Raw genomic sequence first — 19,940 nt, forward strand, 5'->3', positions numbered from 1 at the left:
TTCATCTCTAGTGACTGTGCTGCCCCAAAAGTGGTGCTGTGCAGGACTTTACGCCCAGCTTGGATGTAGACAGCATGATCAGAGATGATGCTTATCTAGGCAGAGAGACAACAAAAATAATTGTTGCTAGGATTCACATGCCAGGCACTTTTCACTTTGAGGCATACATTTTACTTTTTAGTGAATGCTCACGGTGACCCTAAAATGTGGGGATTAGCCCGTTGACAAATGACACACGAAGAAACAGATTCAGTGTAATTAAAATGCCCAAGGTCACACAGTTGACACTGGTGAGACAAGCTTGGAAAACCATCTAAAGCCCTTCCCCAGGACTGAGAAACTCCATTCATTCATTCATTCATTCACCCATTTGCCAGAAATTTCCTGAGCTCCTTCCATGTGCCAGGCAGTGCTTGAGGTAAGGCAGACAAAATCCTGCACTTGTGGAGGTAAATCCTAGAGAGGAGAGTGGGAATAAAGAAGAAAACAAATTAAAAAGATAATTTCAGCGGTGCCCGGGGGGCTCAGTCGGTTAAGCATCCCACTCTTGATCTCGGTTCAGGTCTTGATCTATGGGTCCTGAGTTCAAGGCCCACCCTGGACTGCATGCTGGGCATGGAGCCTGCTTAAAAATAATTAAAAAGATAATTTCACAGAAGTGCTATCCAAAATAAAGTGGGTTAACAGAGCCGTTTTGACAGAACAGAGTTGGGGAAGGTATCCTTGAAAACACGACATCTGTCAAAAGGAGCCCCAGTAGGGAGGATCTGAGTGCAGGTCCTTAGGCAGGAGCCCATTTGGCACCTTTGGGAAATAGAGGATTGGACTTTAATGGGTTCTAAGGGAGCTGTCATTCTAAACGGATTTTCAAGAACTTGACTGGGATACATGTGAGGTCCTGTACTTGGGCTCGGAACAACTGTGTAAACATAGGACATGGCAGACCTGCCCACAGCAGCCTGGCTGACAGGGCTGGAGCTCAGCGACCTGGGAGGGTTACTGCAGTCCAGAGTTACTGTCACCAAAGTAGGGTCTAGGGTGGCGTAGGGGGTGGATCCTCTCCTCAGAGCAGGTTACACCCCACCTGGAGATTCCTGGAGATCGGAGCACTGACTGCACTTTAAGACATCGACCGACAGTAATTAGATCGTCTCCGTGGAGGGCGGCCACACCGGGGTGCTGTGTGTGTGTGTGTGTGTGTGTGTGTGTGTGTGTGTAGTGCATTTTTTTAAAAATTGGTATACTACCAGGGGCGCCTGGGTGGCACAGCGGTTAAGCGTCTGCCTTCGGCTCAGGGCGTGAACCCGGCGTTATGGGATCGAGCCCCACATCAGGCTCCTCTGCTATGAGCCTGCTTCTTCCTCTCCCACTCCCCCTGCTTGTGTTCCCTCTCTCGCTGGCTGTCTCTATCTCTGTCGAATAAATAAATAAAATCTTTTAAAAAAAAATTGGTATACTACCAGCACATCTTGCCCTTTTACCTAGTACGTCTTAGAGATATTTTCTATTGTTACCTGAAGAGTTGTTTCATGTGTTTGCCTCTCTGCAAAGTATTTCTTATTAAGGTTAGGCAATAAATTTTTTAAAGATTTTATTTATTTATTCGACAGAGATAGAGACAGCCAGCGAGAGAGGGAGCACAAGCAGGGGAAGTGGGAGAGGAAGAAGCAGGCTCCCAGCGTAGGAGCCTGATGCGGGGCTTGATCCCAGAACGCCGGGATCACGCCCTGAGCCGAAGGCAGACGCTTAACCGCTGTGCCACCCAGGTGCCCCAAGGTTAGGCAATAATTTAACTAGGGATAGATACAGGCATTTAAAAATTATTTGATGCATATTAACGAATCTTTTAGAAGTATGCTCTGGTTAGCACCAGGTAAACCCCATACCACATCTAATTGGTGTAACCAGGATTAAAATCCAGATCAGCTCAGAAGCACCTGGCTGGCTCAGTCAGTAGAGCTGCAACTCTTGATCCTGGGGTCCTGAGTTCAAGCCCTACGATGGGCTAGAGCATACTTAAAAAAAAAAAAAAAGATCCAGATCGGCTCAAGCCATGCTATCTCTGCAAAGATCCTCAAAGGCTGATTAATAGTGGTTGTCTCTGGGGAGGAGATCCGGTGGTTGAAGAATCCCCTCCCCCTTCTCCCCAGAGATTTGACTGAAAAGGAGCTGAGCTGACTTGTGAGGTATAAGGCTCTCAGTTTCTATTTCATTTTATTTCATTTCATTTTATTTTTGAGAGAAAGAGAGAGCATGAGCTGGGGCAGGGGGGATTGGCACAGAGGGAGAGGGAGAGAAAGAATCCCAAGCAGGCTGTAGGCCTCGTGTGGAGCCTGACATGGGGCTAGATCTCACAACCCTGAGATCATGACTGAGGCTCTCGGTTTTGTTTGTTTTGTTTTGTTTTAAGATTTATTTGCTTATTTGGGGGGGAGCAGAGGGAGAGAATCTCAAGCAGACTGAGCCCGTGAGGCTCTCAGTTTTTAAGATGTTCAGACATCAGCCAGGTAATTGTACCTTCTGTAGCAGATTCTGGCAATAGAGTAGAGGGCCATGGCTGCATAAGAACAGGCATGTTCTACCTAAAGACACTCTGTTCAAACACCTTTGCACACGATGCTGGGCACACATCAGTTTCAGACCTCCCAGACAGCCTGGAGATCGCTGGAAGGGCCAACTCTGTGCACACATGTGGCTGGCTAACTACCTGGACACAGATTCCATCTGAGCCCCGAGTCTCTTCCAAGGCCAGATTCTTCTTGCAAATGACCTCAGGTGTGGAATGGAGAGGAGGCGACACCATCAAAGCCTCACCGAAGTGGTGGGGAGAGGGGTGGCCCACAGAGGGCCTTCCGGTGGGGACAGAGTATATCTTGGCCCTATCCAGGGCCAGCTGCACGGACATGAGAACTGTGGAGCCTCATGGGGCCCCACATTCAGTAAAACCCTGCCCTTAGTTTAATGCTCTTCTGTTTCCATCTTGAAATTCTATTTTTTTCTTAAGATTTTATTTTTATTTATTTTATTTATTTATTTTTTTAATTATTTATTTGACAGAGATAGAGACAGCCAGCGAGAGAGGGAACACAAGCAGGGGGAGTGGGAGAGGAAGAAGCAGGCTCATAGCAGAGGAGCCTGATGTGGGGCTCGATCCCATAACGCCAGGATCACGCCCTGAGCCAAAGGCAGACGCTTAACCGCTGTGCCACCCAGGTGCCTCAAGATTTTATTTTTAAGTAATCTCTACACCCAACGTGGGGCTTGAACTCACAACCCTGAGATCAAGAGTTGCGTGCTGCACCAACTGAGCCAGCCAGGCGCCCCTCATCTTAGAATTCTTAATAATTTTTAAGCAAGAGGCCCCATATTTTCATTTTGCACTGGGCCCTGAAAATTACGTAGCCAGTCCTGTCCCTTTTGATTACAGGAGAGTGATGACATGATTTTTTGCTGCCTTAACACCACAAAGGCAAGACTTGGATCTGCCTGGAAACCTCGTGGGCCTCTAGTCCTGAAGCAGAGATGTGGACTCCAGACTCCTTTGCCTGGAGAAGAAGGGGGAAGAGGACAGGAGGAGGGGGACAAGAACTCTGGAAAGGTTTTGAGGACTGCCTGTCCTGACATGTCACCTACTTACTTCCTTATTACACAAGGGTTGATCTTCAGGGGAAAACATCCAGTCAGGAGCCAGCACATACCTGACATTTACAGCCTGGGCCCAGCTGTGTTTCAGCCTGACCTATTACCAGGAGGGGAAGGGATTGGATGTCTGCTCTGGGCTGGACTCTGGGATGAGCATGTTATCCGTATGAGCTACACAGACAATATTATCTCTCTCTCTTGATAAATATATAGATACAGATCTATGTATCTTGACAATATATATCTATAAAAATATCGTATATTTTACCAAAGACAAAACTGAGGGTTAAATAATTGGCATAAAACCACAACAGTATAAAAATAAGACACAGAAGGAAAAGGAATCACTTTTAATCCCATTTTCCAGAAGCAACCACTGGAAACACTTGGTAATCTTTTTTTTTTTTTTTTAAGATTTTTTTTTTTTTAATTTATTTGACAGAGACAGACAGCCAGCGAGAGAGAACACAAGCAGGGGAAGTGGGAGAGGAAGAAGCAGGCTTCCAGCGGAAGAGCCTGATGTGGGGCTTGATCCAGGAATGCCAGGATCACGCCCTGAGCCGAAGGCAGACGCTTAACAACTGAGCCACCCAGGCGCCCCACACTTGGTAATTTCTAAATGAGGAGCTGTCTCTGGAAAGATACACAAAAAAGTTACTGCCATTGTCTCTGGGAAAAATGGGTGGGAGACTGGTTTTACTTCTCACTTTGTACATTTTGAATTTTGAACCATGTACATGTAATACAAAGATGTATTATTTTTATATAAATAATGGTAAACAGTAGGCTCTTTGGACTATATAAGAAAGAAAGTACTCCAGTCATCTGGATTGTTTGGAGTGTATAACTTAACCTGGCCAGTTTTTATGCCAAACTTAGGGGAAAAACTCAGTTTTTAGAACTTCTGGGATTTTAGTTATAAAAAAGAAATTGTAACCCTGTATCCTTATTTTATTTAGGAAGAAAGCAAGGCTCTTCTTCCTCAGAGAAGTTAAGTAGCTCACTCAAGGTCATACAGCTCTAAGTGATGAACCTAAAACTAGAATATGGGTTTTCTATTTCCAAAGCGAGTTCATGGGAGAAAAGAGGCCTGTGGGAACTCAGCTTCCTATGACGAAGCCCAGAGCCATGTTGAAAGAACGCAAGAGTGCCTGCTTCAGGGAAGTTCTATTTAAAGCAAAGTTGTATAAAGACATTGTAAATTCACTGTGGATAAGCTTAATTGTAAAGAAAGTGTAAGTTATATACACCTGACCTGGACTCACGTGAGGTCATAGATAGTTTTAAACATTTCACCAAAGAAAAGTGAATGTGGGCGGCCTAGTGCTGTAACCAAACACCAGTAGGGATGTTATCTAATTTGCAGTATAGGCTTCATACTAGCTTTATAAAATCCAAGGAATTCAGACTTCCAAAACACATCTAGCCCGAGAGTGACAAGAAAGATAAGGTATTAAAAAAGCAGTAGGGCAGAGATTGCTAATTGCTTATCCAATATTCATTCTTACCATCTTTCTTAATATAGAACTCTGATTGACTTTATTGGGACTAGAAGTGTGCCCAGCTAAAATATTACACTTCCTAGCCTTCCTTGCAAATAGGAGTGGCCAGTAAAATGTAAGTAGTTGAGTGGGGCTTCTAAGAAAGCACCCCTTTTTGTCCTGGCTCCTCTTCTTACTGCCAGAATGTGGATGTGATGGCTGGAGCTATGGCAGCTATGGTGACTGTGTTTAAGCCACAGTAGTTAGATCTCTGTTAAAGGTAATGCTAACTGAAGCAACGGCCCAGTAAAATGCCTGAAGACCTGTAAGTGTCATAAAAGTCCGTAAGTGCTCACAAAAATTGATGTGGTGCTCATGAAGATGTTCTGATGATGTTAAGGACACCCACAATAGGAAGCAGTGAGCTGGCAATCCCTCAGCTTCCTTTAGAGCCTGAGTCCCTGCCATCGGAAAGAAGCACTCAGAAGTCTCATTGGTGCTCAGTTCTTCAACCAATGATGTCAGTTTCAGGGAGAAAGGGATAAGGCCTTCTAGGGTGTGGGTATAAGAGCCCAAGAGGGGCTTTGGCCCCCTAGAGGGTGTGTAGAAAACGATCAGTCAGTGGTGATGGGCTTTCACCTAATCCTGTTGAACCCAACATGTCCTGAGAGAGCCAGTCCTATGAGGGTTGGGATGGGATGGGGTGTGGGGTTGCTGAGAACCTTGGCTCTGAGGCGCTCTGGCATGGACTGGACATGTGTAGAAGGGTTAGAGTCAGAGGGTGGAGTCTGAGGCCGCTAGAAGACCGTGTGTTTGGGCGGGGAGAGAAACCAGAGAGATCCTAGGATGGTTTCAGGAAGGGAGCACTCAGTGTTTCTAGATAGCCTACAGAGGGCGCCACTGAGAAAGGGCAGGGGGCTGGAACTGGGGCGGGGGCCTGCATTACGGCTCAGAAGTCAGAGAGGCCCTGGGGATCTTAGGGCCCTGAGTTAAGTTGTTTGTTAGGTCCTGGATTTCGTTGGATCATTATTTGTATGGCTTTCTCTGCAGAATTGCTGCAACCTCCATCGAAACACGAACTGTTTTTGAGCATCTACGCCGTCACTTGTCACAACAGCCTCGTCCTCTAACAAGGCATATTCTAGGGCAACACACTAGAATCATCTGAGGAGCTGGGGAACCCAGACGGCAGTACTGCAGAAAGAGTCTGTTAATACGAACACAAAATATTTAAATGCCCTGTAACTAGATGAAAAGGTGCATTCACAGACACCCCTCTTAACTCCAAATTCCACAATATGCTGCTAGAACTGACAAGTATTTCTGCCTGAGGGTTGGTATCAAAGTTGAATTTGAGGGGCGCCTGGGTGGCACAGCGGTTAAGCGTCTGCCTTCGGCTCAGGGCGTGATCCCGGCGTTATGGGATCGAGCCCCACATCAGGCTCTTCCGCTATGAGCCTGCTTCTTCCTCTCCCACTCCCCCTGCTTGTGTTCCATCTCTCGCTGGCTGTCTCTATCTCTGTCGAATAAATAAAATCTTTAAAAAAAAAAGTTGAATTTGAGGGGTGCCTGAGTGGCTCAATTTGTTAAGCATCTGCCTTTGGCTCAGGTCGTGATCTCAGGGCCCTGGCGCCAAGTCCGGGCTCCCTGCTCAGTGGGGAGCCTGCTTCCCCCTCTCCCTCTGCCGCTGTCTCTCTCTTTCAAATAAATAAATAAAATCTTTAAAAAAAAAAGTTGAAATTGACATGTGTAAGTCACATCGGTGGGCTCCTCAAGCTTTCGGGTGCTGGGTGGAAGGTCTGGAGGCCGAGCGAGCAAGTGAGCGGGTGCAGGCCTTCCTGTCTTCTCAGCGTTGCGTCTCCTCCCTCCATCCAGCCCTTCCCGGCTCCAGGGACATCAAAGCCGCTCCCTAGACCATACAAAGCCATTGCTGGAAAAGCCATATAAACGCTGCAGCTCTTTGCTGACTGGGGCTGGGAGTGGTGCCAGGCCAGAGATTTCGGAAGGGAGCCCTTCCAAATGCTGGATTAAGCCTCTGAAGCAGATGTTGCCTGTGGCTCGCCAGCATTCAGAGAGCTGGGCAGGCAGCAGGCTTGGCCTGGGATTTGGATAGCTCACAGAACGGTCGAACAAAGACCCGGACACACTGCCCTGATGGAGAGGCCGAGCAAGGGTCAGCTGTCAGGGGTCCCCGGAGAGCCCGCTCCGTGCCCAAGAGACTGAAATCGCAGTGAGTCATTTCAGACAGAAAGGGCACGAAACAAGTGTTCCTGTGAACATTTCCCTGACGCCTCGCCCACACGGTACTCGATGGATATTCCTCCCTCCCCCCAGTTCGATGCTCAGCCTCCCCATTTTAAAAACGGGAACAACTTAAGGCCTGAAATTTGCAAAGGAGTCAGGCTTTGAGAAACAGTAGGAATAGCATCGGCACCCAATCCATAAACCTCGTTTTTGCACAGAAAGCCCAGCTGCTGAGAGAGAGCTGATCTTACCCCCACTTTTGGAATGGGTGATTTGGAGGACCAGAGAAGTATGCCAGCAGGAGGACAGGTGTCTCAGCACGGGCGTGTTCCCATGCCTGAAATGCCGCCACTGCTGGCACAGCACGAAGCAGTGAGTAGCTGAGTCAGGGCAAAGAAGAGAGCAAATCCGGGGTTTGAAAAGACACAGTGAAAGCAACCCTTTGCTGATTGTGCTGATTTGCTGAAGGGCAGGGTTGGGGCAGAGACACGTTCTCCCACAGTGTTGAGAAAAGAACACTGGATTTGGAGGCAGGCGGAGAGGGGTTTGAATCCTGGCTCTGACACTTGCCGGCTGGGTGGCTCTGAGCTAGTTACTCCCGAGTCCCTGTTTTCCATCACTAAGCTGGCTGCCGTTTCCTGCCTCACAGGGCTGTCATGAGTGCGAACGCGCTCTTTTACCCGGACCTCGTGCACACATGTCATTTATTAGAAGCCACAGCCCCAGAGTCATCCCCAACAATGGGTGTCTGGGGCCAGGATGTTCCATCAGCCAAGCAAGTTCTCTGTTGTCATTGCTCATCTCAGCCCAAGACCCAGGCTTGTTCTTAGGCGGTTACTTCAGAAGCTGGGGTGACAATCCCTGCAAGCTGTTGAGAGGCTGGGGGCTTGGATTTCAGCGAAGCCTTCAAAAGGTATCTGCATTTTGAGGCCAGTTTCCTTTTGTCATGTTATTTCCATTTGCTCTTAGCCTTTGGGAGAAGCTTTCATCTTTCTAGCTGCTCTGAAATTAATCTTCCCCTGGATGTATTTCTTACCACCAGGGAAGATCTGGGCCTGCCCCCAGACAGATTTGCAAAGGGGGCAGGACAGCGAAGGGAGAGGAGGGAAAAGGTTGGAGCGAGAGCAGTAAGGAGAAAAAGTGCAGGAAGTGCAGTTAGCAGGGATAGGAGGGGGCCTTGAAGTTAGCGGTAGGCTGCCTCCAGCAGTCCCCTGGGACATGCTCCTCCCTAGGCACTCCTGTCCCCGCCAGGGTGCAGAGCAGCCTGTCCCCACAGAGCCAGAGCCGTGCAGGGGAGGCCTATGTTGATTCTAAAATCGGTGCTACACCATGATTGCCCTCAGAGTCTTCGAGCTCAGCTCCCCTTCCCATTTGCCCTCCTGCTGCCTCAGAGAGAGACTTGGATTCTCATGGGAATTGCTCTCGCTAAGCCCCATCTCTTGCACTGCCTATCACTACCCAGGGCGGGGGCAGGCTTCCCGGGTATGCCACCTATGTCATTGAGCGAGGCCCTGTGCCCAGAAGGACCCTGCCTGGATGTTTAATACTTTACTTCTGTCTCAATCTTGAAATTCTTAGTCATTTTATCCGTGAAATAGGTAAGCAGGTGTTTTGTAAGTGAAATCCAGTGTGTCCATGGAGCATGCTTGAATAAGGTACCTGGGTGACAGCGCACAGCAGGACAGGCAGCAGAAATGCAGGGTAACGGGCCACATGGCCTTGCACGCGCACGCAGTCCTGGGACAGTCTGCAGCACCACTGGGCCCCAAGGTGGCCAGGCCAGATCCGGGCCTGGACCGGGGGCAGTGACAGCAGCAGCAGAAACTGCAGGAAGGAGGAGGAGCCCTACAAAGGGGCAAGGACCTCCGGCGGGTGGCCCATTTGCATCTCTGGAGCTCATCCTTGCAATGTCTGTGCCAATATGAACTCTCGGATCAGAGCTCCCAGACAGGCGTTGCCGGCACCCAGGCCTTCGACTTTGTCAGTAAATTATTACCAAATTAAAGCATGTGCACAGGCATTGTGACAGAGCCTACCAGGGAGTTAGTAGAATTCGCCAAGGAGTTTAGAACCTACGATTTTGAAAAGTGCTGCAAAATGGCAGAGCAAATATTCACAGGCTTAGAAAGAGAAATAAGATTTAAAGGTCATCACATCAACTGGAGAACACTCTATTCACAGGAAGCTTGAGCTAAACCAGTTATTACAAGCAAGACAAGTTCAAAATTAATCTGTTCTTGTAATTGAAGATAGGATGAAAGAATGCATAAGTAGGTGTTTTAAATTACACACAATAGGGGCGCCTGGGTGGCTCAGTCGTTAAGTGTCTGCCTTCGGCTCAGGGCATGATCCGGGCGTTCTGGGATCGAGCCCCGCATCAGGCTCCTCTGCTGGGAGCCTGCTTCTTCCCCTCCCTCTCCCCCTGCTTGTATTCCCTCTCTCGCTGCCTGTCTCCCTCTCTGTCAAATAAATAAATAAAATCTTTGAAAAAAAATTACACACAATAGCTGAAGTTACTTTCAGTTTCTTGTATGACCTCCACAAGTTACAGGAAATAGTGGAAACATTAAAAGGTCATTGTGTAAACTTACATTTAAGATCAAATTCAGACTTGCATGAAACTGATTTGTATGAAGAATTAAATCTGCTTAGAAAAATTGTTCCACAAGAATCATCAGCTCTAAATGCACTGAACTTTATGTTTTTGAAATAATTTATCAGAAATGCTTTCCAATGTTGTCACAACCCATAAGATACTCTTAACAGCTTCAGTAACAGTAACATCAGCAGAAGATTCCTTCTCAGGATTAAAAATTATTGAAAATTATTTGCGATCTTGCATTTGCCAAGAGCAACTAACATCACTCTCAATTACAGTGATTGGAAATAAAGTTGCTAAAAGTATATATTTTGATGACCTAATAAATGAATTTACAGAAAAGCAAGCCAGAAAATTCTTAGGATTATTCTAGATCTAACATTAATAAAGTATTATTATTTATGGCATAATAGAACCCCAAATAATTTTTTCCGATTTGTGAGTTTATGTTGTTACTAGCATATCCCTATTACCCCTTTTCCGTTTAAAAGTGATGAAGTATTTCTAAAGGCTAACGCTTTATGTGCCAGTGCCTTTGGCAGCACTTTTGTCCTGCTCTTTGATCAAGAGCACCCATATTTTATTTTGCACCGAGCCCCACAGATGACATGGTCTGCTCTGCGTCAGTGCCTTGAAGATTCTCTATATTCCAGTAAAACCCATCAGCAGATCTCAGCTGAGAGCAGTTCTGTCACGCCCCCACCCCCCAATATCTGCAGGCATTTTGGGTTGTCACCATTAGGCAGCTACTACTGTCATCTAATGGGTAGAGGTCAGGGATCCTGCTCCATCTCCTCCAATGTCCAGGACAGTCCCCCACGACAAGGAATTATCTGGTCCAGCGCATCCATCGTGCCACAGTTGAGCAGCCAGAACTAGAATCTCCAGGTGTGGGTTTAGACAAGCAGAGTAGCATCCCTGGTGGGTTGTTTGAAATGCGGACTCTCAGGCTTCATCCCGGACCTGCTAAATCGGAATCTGCATTTTAACAAGATCCCCAGGGTATCTGTGCGCACATCACATTCTGAGAAGCACTGGGTGAGGCAATGTGAATGGTCTGATCAGGCCACCTTGAGTCACACGGCACCGGCACCGTGTAAGGCCAGCCCCAGGGACCACCCTGTTCCCACCACTTTCTTTACACTTTTTGCACATCTCCCAAGGTCCTCCAGCCCCCAGGCATGTAATAGGCCAGCCCAGGTGCAAAGACACTGTGGGCAGTGTCTGACAGCACCTCACCCTTGGCACTCATTCTTAGGTTGAACTTGAACCTCTGTCAAGCAGGTATGCAGACAAAGCCGCCTGGTCTCGGGCCTGGGACGTTCAAAGCTCTGGCCTGGCTCCCAGCTGCTCCCGGGCCTCTCTCTGCTGCAGTGTGCCTCCATGTACTCGGACTCGAGCTCAGACACGCCACTGCTTTCAGGGCACGGCCTTTGAACATGCTGTGTCCTCCACGTGCCCTTTCCCGCTTGAACTGCCTCCCACTGAGCCTTCAAGACTCACTCATCTGCCCTTCCTGGAAGCTCTTAGTTTTCCTCACGGTCCCCACAGCCACCAGCAGACGGATCTATGACAGTGGCCCCAAACTCTAGGGCCTTCAAGGGAAGGAAGGAAATGCAGCTCAGGTGGGGGGCTGTGGCAAAGGCAGGGCTCCTGACCACGCACACAAATGCAGGCCCAGTGTTTCTAGAGCTTTGGATTTTTAAAGAGAAGCAGAAAGTCTGGGTGTTTTATGTGAAATCTTCTGATTTTCAAATACTGGCAACTAAATAAAAAAATTAAAACGAACAAACCACAAGGCAGACCAAACCCCTCGGTAGCAGGCTAGGGCCAAGGACAGACGCGCTGCTGCTGCGGGGCCGTGCCGACATTCGTCACAGGGTGCTCTTGTCTTTTGTGGACATCTCTGTGTCCCCACTCAGCCGGGTCCAGCGTGGAGCAAAGTGAATGGCACTACTACTTGTTCAAAGCTTTGGTCCAGGAGGGTCTCAAACCATGGTTCGCAATGGGCGGGGTCACCCCCTTGGAGTTGTTTGGACACCTGCGGGAGTATTTTTGGTTGGTACAATGATTGACAGACCCACTGGCATTTGGCGGGTAGGTGGTCAGGGTGATAATAATATCAAGCCCTTATTTTGTGCTCACTGTATGTTAGACTCTGTTCTAAAAGAAGTTTACTGAACTGAGCTCATTTAATTGTCATGACAGCCTTACAAGGTGGGTATTGCCATCATCCCCATTCCACAGACAGGGGTTGGGGACACTAGTCAGTCTGCAATGGACAGGACAGCTCTGCGGAGCAAGGAACCATCCTGTGTCCCACAGACTCTTGTATGCCCCACTGGATGTCTATGCAAGAAAAACCACCTGTTCATGATGATCCAAATCACGACTATTATGTAAATTGCAAAAAGAGTGTGTTTTATTTTTCAGCATTTTACCAAGAGCTCACCATTTCAGAAGAATCATGCACCAGGCAGATACATTATGCAAGGCATTCGAGTCTCTAAAACTGCATACCTGTATCCATCAGCATTTGGAGTTGCCAAAGCCATGGTGATTCTAGGTGCAAGCATTGTATTTTTTTTTAAAGATTTTATTTATTTATTTTGACAGAGAGACAGCCAGCGAGAGAGGGAACACAGCAGGGGAGTGGGAGAGGAAGAAGCAGGCTCCCAGCGGAGGAGCCCGATGTGGGACTTGATCCCGGAATGCCGGGATCACGCCCTGAGCCGAAGGCAGATGCTTAACGACTGCGCTACCCAGGTGCCCCAAGCATTTTATTAATTAACTGATTTTGCTTGGTAAACTTTTTTTCCCCAAGATTTATTTATTTATTTTAGAGAGAGAGAGAGAGAGAGAAAGCACGAGCAGGGGGAGGGGTAAAGGGAAAGGGAGAGAGAATCCCAAGCAGACTCTGTGCTGAGCGTGGAGCCCAATGCAGGCCTCGATCCCAGGATCGTCAGATCATGACCTGAGCTGAAACCAAGAGTCAGCTGCTTAATGACTGAGCCACCCAGGTCCCTGCTTGGTAAACTTTTTATTGAATAACTACATACTACAAGAAAGTGAACAAATCAAGTATATACTCTATGAACTTTTGCAAAATGAACACACCTGTGTAACCTGTACTCAGATCAAGAATCAGAACATTCCCAGCATCCTGGGAGGCCTCTCTACTGTCTTCCTGCACGATTTCCTACAAATCAACACCATTCTGACTTCTAACACGTTACACATTAATTTCGCCTGTCTTTGAACTTTATATACACGGAATCATTTGGTGTATACTTTTTCCGTGTCTAGCTTCTTTCAGTCAAAATTTGTGTGTGAATTGGAAGTTTGTTCTCTCTCATGCTGCATAGTGTCCCGCTGTATGGCTATTCCACAATGTATTTATCCTTTCTACTGTAGGTGGACTTTGGGGTTGCTTCCAGCTTTTTGCTGTTGTGAATAATGGTACTGTGAACATTCATGTTGATGTCTTTCGGTGAACGTATGTGTGCATTTAGTTTTTATAGTTACGTGTGTAGGCAGATTATGTTATCTGTGATTTTCATTTCATGGTGTAAGGGGGTGCTATAAAATACTTGCTATCCAAAGGAGACACAGGTTCTGAGGGAGTAATTGAAACCCTCTGGTGTGAAGCAGGTGCTTCTGCCCATGGTGCATTTGTCTGTTCCACAAGGACTGTCCCTGTGCCCCGTGCTGGGGAGCACCAGGGCTGTGCTTTGTGGAGGGAAGAGAACCTTGTGATAAAGTTAAAAAGCAGAAGCCTGCATTCTCACTCCCACCAGTAGAGGTCAGCATTCACAAGGGACTCCGGACCGACGCCTCTTCTTCCAGGCAGGCTTCTTCTCGGGTTCCTGCCCCTTCTTCTCCCTTGGTAACTGGAGATCCAGCTCTACCTGGGGAAATAAGAAAGAAAAAGAGAGAGAGAGAGAGAGAGAGAGAAGGAAGAAAGGGAGGGAGGGAGGAAAGAGTAGAAAAGAAAAGAGAAAAGAAAGGAAAGGAAAGAAAAGGAAGAAAAGAAAAGAAAGAAAAGAAAAGAAAAGAAAAGAAGAAAAGAAAAGAAAAGAAAAGAAAAGAAAAGAAAAGAAAAGAAAAGAAAAGAAAAGAAAAGGTCTTCATAGTGCACCTCAGTGGAGGCAGATGGAACTGACACCCTGGGGTCTGGCTGTCTCCTAGAGGTACCCCACATGCTCCCTACCCTCATTCACCCTACTGGCTTTGCTGGTGAGTGTATCTAGCACTGGGCCACCTATGCTGGATTCTGTATTCCCACACGGTGGCTTCTGCAGACACAGGTGCTGGTACATGTTTAACAACTTGTTCCGGGAGTGGGGTCTGATTTGTCGTGTTCGCTAATTTCTGTGGTGTAAAAAATTCTACCATGTCTGATTTCAAGCTGTCAGTGAGGTGTTATTGAACATGGAGTTGGGAAGACATGCTAAGTAGCATAGTACACAGCATTCCCACCATACATATATAATAGATGTAAATAAACTTGGAAACATTATTAGATAAGGATCCAATACAGTAAAATAATTGGGAAGTAATAAGTTTTGAGTATTTATTACTTAAAATACAATTTACTTAATCTTACATATACAGCTTAATTTTTAATAAGCCATGTGTTTAACAGCTGGCTCACAAAAATCTTGGCAAGTTTAGAGTTGCTTCTTGAAAGATTGTACAGGCGGGTTCCAACACTGCAGGAACCACTGTGGTACCCCTTTAAAAATCACATTTGTCTTTTGCAGTGCAAGTTGAGGTTGTATTCCCTAAGAGGTAGGTAGGCCTTTGAGGCTTAGTAACTATGGCCTTGGCCTTATCTTTACCTCTCTGTACCTCAGTTTCCTAATCTGTAAAATGGAGATAATAGGACTTGTACCTACTTACAGGTTACTGCAAGGATTGCATGAAATCATGTGTGTAAAGCCATTAGCACAGTGCCTGGCAGACATTCTGGTACAAGTTGGCCAGAACTTCACAGCCCTGCCTCTGCCTTTTCAGACAGTCTAAAGGAGGGGGCCCCTCCATTCCTCCATCCACCTGCAGCTCAGAGCTAGCAGGGCCAATGCACCCTGAGGTCACCTGAGAATGAACAGCCCAGGCAGCCTCCAGGAAGAAGGCCATCAAGGGAATACAGTGTCAAATGACCAGGAGCCACGTGGGTGGGGTTTGCGTCTGCAAGAGTCTCAGGCCTGGGGCTGCCCCCAGTGCCTTTCTCCTGCCCAGCTGGTTGACTCCTAGAGTCAAGGCCCAGGTCTGGGGCAAAGGGCAGAAAGTAGAAACAGGGCAACAGGGTGACTGGAACTTGTTGAGGGAGGACCTGGACAGTTATCATCTGAAGACAGAGGAGGCAGACGCTCTCTTTGCTACCTTGGCTATTCCTTGAGTGTAAAACGGGAACAATGCTTTTATCCAGTTTACCTGATTTTTACCAGATAAAAATGTCAAAGACTTGTCAGTGCTTCAGAAAAGCAGGAGGGGTTGGTTTACTATCTTACACTTACTGACTGGGCAGTGTGAGGTGCACACCGCCTCAGGGGTCCCTTTTTCCAGGACAGGGAATCCTAGCCTGAGCGGCCCTGCTCTGACCTCTGATGTCTGCAAAGCCCCTTGACTAGTGGCCAACAGGGCCCACGTCACGGAGCCTGGCTCTCACAGTTTCCTGACATGTCTGGGGTCATAGGCTCCTGAATATCTGAGGAAGGGTGATGGTACAGGCCTGCATATTCAGACAACCAACCACCTGAGCTTTGGATCCTTCTCCGTGGGGTGGGAACTGCCCCTCAACTCTACTGGCTCAGCCCTGCCTGGGCCACCCATCTTGGACTCTGGCTTTCTGTGGTGAAGATGGCTTGAGTAGTCTAGATCCACGGGTGTCAGGTGGGTTTACTTACTTACTGTCATGGGGCTTTGAAGACTGCCCAAGGACTCTTGAATCCAAACAAGAAACCCCACCCTAACTCCCGTGTGAGGTCAGACAAGCTGGTAACCTGCTCAGTGTCTCAACTTCCTTGTAGGTCAGAATAGAGGATTCAATAATGTCTCATTTTATAGGGATGTTGTGCCGATAACATGAGCTGGTATGCAAGAAAGAACTTTCCAAAAAGTCAAGAAATATGTAAGGACAATTTGTGTCATTATTTGCTATTTTTAGGGGGATAGGAGGGGCCATATGATGTATTTGGAAAAGTATAACTTTTGGAACAAACAAGAATGAATTCATGTTTTGCAACATACATGCTTTGTAGTTTTTTGGGTTTTTTTTTTAAAGATTTGTTTATTTCAGAGAAAGAGACGGTGGGGGGAGGCAGGTGAGGGGCAGAGGGAGAGAGAATCGCAAGCAGACTCTGCACTGAGTGCAGAACAGGGCTCGATCTCACAACACCGAGATCACAACCTGAGCTGAAACCAAGAGTTGGGTGCTTAACCAACTGTGCCACCCAGGTGCCCCATGTAGTTTTTGATGTTACAAAAATCTCTGTGAGACTGTTTCCTCATGTGTACAATGGTGATAATGATACTTAATTTGGAGGATTGTCGTCAAAATTAGTGGCTACATGTATAAAGTTGTCCTTACCAAGTACCTAGCACACAGTAGGTCCTCAATAAATAGTAGCTGCCATTCCTGCTGTTAAACATAACAGTGATAGCAACACAGATACCAAGTTTAAATCCCCACCTTTTCTCTCCTTTACTTCCTGCCCTTTCAGTGATGAGGGGGGAGCTCCTAGTTGGATTCCTGGAACAGGGAGAAAAAAACCCATGCCCTCTGACTCATACAAGTGACCAACTCATCTCAGTTTGCCAGGACTCTCCTAGTGTAACACCAGAGGTCACAAGTCCTAGGGACCCCCCGCAGCCCCAGACAAACAGCCTGGGTCCAACTCTAAGCCATCTTCCAGTATCTAGGCTTAGAGTATTAAGATTTGTACTGGAAATCTGGGAGGACCTAGGAATACTACCAGTTCAAAGAGCTAGTTTAAGTCCTTTTAGGACAGGTAGGGTCTAGATAAATAAAGGAAAATTAAAAAGTAGCTCTGGCCTTAAAAATCATTATAGTAGCTGTAAGATACAAAAATTAATTCTGAAGACCACATATTATATGATACCATTTATATGAAATGTCTGGAATGGGCAAATCAATGGAGAAAAAGTAGCTTATTGGTTGTTGGCAGGGGTGGGGGGTGGTGGGGAGTACCTGCTAATGGGTATAGCATTTCTTTTTGGGATCATGAAAATGTTGATTGTGGTAATGGTTGCACAACTCTGTAAATATACTAAAACCCATTGAACTATACACTTTTAATATATAATTATACATTTAAATTGTGATTGTATGGTATGTGAACTGGATCTCAATAAGCCTGTCAAATTTAAAAAAACAAAAAATTTATTTTTTAATTTTTTTTTAGATTTTTTTTTTAAAGATTTTATTTATTTATTTGACAGAGAGAGAGACAGCCAGCGAGAGAGGGAACACAAGCAGGGGGAGTGGGAGAGGAAGAAGCAAGCTCATTGCGGAGGAGCCTGATGTGGGGCTCGATCCCATAACGCCGGGAGCACGCCCTGAGCTGAAGGCAGACGCTTAACCGCTGTGCCACCCAGATGCCCCTAAAAAACAAAAATTTAAAACAATTTTTATTTTATTTTATTTTTTAAACAATTTTAATTTAAAAAATGGTTCTTCCCACATTAGAATCTCTAAGTCTAGATTATTCTTCTTTCTTTTTTTTTTTAATTTTTTTTATTATATTATGTTAGTCACCATACAATACATCCCCGGTTTCCGATGTAAAGTTCGATGATTCATTAGTTGCGTATAACACCCATAAGTCTAGATTATACTTACCCTCATTTTAAGAATTATCTTTTCAATGGTATAAAAATATCTAATCTAGGCCAGGAAATACCACCCTAATGTTGCAGAAAAGATGAGCAAGACCCACAGCAGAATGTAAAGAGCCTTTTGCTCAGTTCTATAGGAGGCCAGTGGAATTCAGGCAGGCAGGGAAATGGGGGGAGAGGAGAGGCTGGGGAGCCAGAATTTACAAAGGGAGAAATGAGACTAACCCCTGATTCTGCAATATAAAACAGAAGGAAATAGAAGCTAAACTGAGGCTTGTCCAAAACGTCACAGAAACGGAGGACAGCTCCGGAAAGTTTGCAAAGGGTAAGTGGGGAGGACATTCCAGGCATAGGGAATAGTGTGAGCACAAGCTCTGAGATGTGAAAGTCCGGCATGTGAGAGGTACACAGGTGATATGTGGGGGTGTGGGGAAGGATGGAGGGGACTTGGGACAGATTGTGGAGAGCACTGGACATAGCCCTTGCTTGGAAGTTGAATTTCATTCTGTGGACACTGGGGGAACCCAGGTGAGGATTTTTAGGAATTGAGTTACAGACGTGTAATGAGCCTCAGAAGCCATTTTACAGTGTGAGAGGTGGTGGGTCTTGCATGAGGTCACTGAGCTGGTTAGTGGCCAAACAGACTGCAGTACAAAGCCAGGGGCTCCGGTGCCTGGCCTAATCCCTCTTCCATTACACCAAGCTGCCTTTGCAGGTAATTTGCCCACATTTTCTCCTCTCTGTCTTCTCTAATCCCCCCCCTTCCCTAGTCCCCTTCCTGGGCCTTGTGTGTGCCTGGGGGTGTTCCTGTAGCCCACACGGGGTTGCTGAGCTCTGTTGGAGATCCAGATCAACCTAATACTTGCTTTTCAACCATCTGGTAATCTGGGCAGTGCAGCCCCAGCAGAGAGGGGAAGTGACCAGGACGGGAGGGATGCCCAGCAAGAAGGCAAGGAAGAAAGAAGGCAGAGCAAGGACACACATATGGAAAAGGTAGCTACAGCCACAGGTTCTGTAGGGCTCAGAAGGGGAGGATTCTCTTGGGGATGGGTGCCTGTGCAGGGGCCGTGGAGGGGCACTCTGCTTGTCTGGTTTGAGCTACCTCAAGGACCTGCCCTGTTAATTCACAGCACTTCTCCAGAGCACCTACTAGAACTAGGTTAGGTGAGAGGCCCCAAGGGGGAGTATCCTGTCCAAAGGGCATCTGGGAGGCAGGGCCTGCCTGACCTAAGCTGCACGAGGCCGAAGTCTGTGGGTCCAAGCGCAAACTCCTGCACTGATTCTCAAGTAGGGGCTTCGGCAACATTTATCGAGCACCTCTGAATAGGCACTGTACAAGGCCCTGGGGCACAAAGATAAAGTCACCATCATCTTCATCAACGGGCCACAAACCCTGTAAACACACTAACGGAGGACTTACATCCAAGGCTGCTGTGAGATAACCAACAAACGATGTAGCGATACGGTGCACAAACTGTTCGCATCGTATGTGCCGGAAAACAGTCCAGAGGCAAGGCTCAGGATGTGAAATAAAGTTAGGAGTATGGCGTGGTCCTAGCCCCAACTCTGCCAATCCTTGCTCTTAACTACAGTTTTCTCAACCTTGAGATCGGTCCAGTGCTTTCGGTGCGCGGACAAATCACTCCGGAATGCTTCTTAAAATAGATCCCTGAGTCCGATCCTAGCTTTCCTGAATCAGAACGGCTGGAGGTGGGATCCCGAATCTGCATTTTTACACGCACCCATCTCCTGGGGCAATTTCAAGTTTGGTAATCGACGCCACAACGTTTGAGAAGTAACTCCTTAATAGGGAGATGATGACCTGCATCAGCCTTAGGTCTGACAAGCGAGTCAAGAACTAATAAGGCAACATGGCGTGAAAGCGCCCTGTGAACCTGAGAGCAAACCAATTATTTGCAAATAATAATAATCCCATAATCCAAATAACATCCAAAAAATCCACAAAATAATAATAGCAAAAGAACTCAAGAGTGCACTGCAAACGCAGCGCAGGCCAGTCGGTACCACGTCCCCGGCCACTCAAGCGCAGTAGGCGTGACTGTCCCTTTAAGCAGTCCCCCAAGCCCCCTCGCCCCGCCCTACTCTGCCGCCCG

This window comes from Ailuropoda melanoleuca, chromosome 14, assembly GCF_002007445.2.
Source record: "Ailuropoda melanoleuca isolate Jingjing chromosome 14, ASM200744v2, whole genome shotgun sequence".
Classification (NCBI taxonomy): domain Eukaryota; kingdom Metazoa; phylum Chordata; class Mammalia; order Carnivora; family Ursidae; genus Ailuropoda; species Ailuropoda melanoleuca.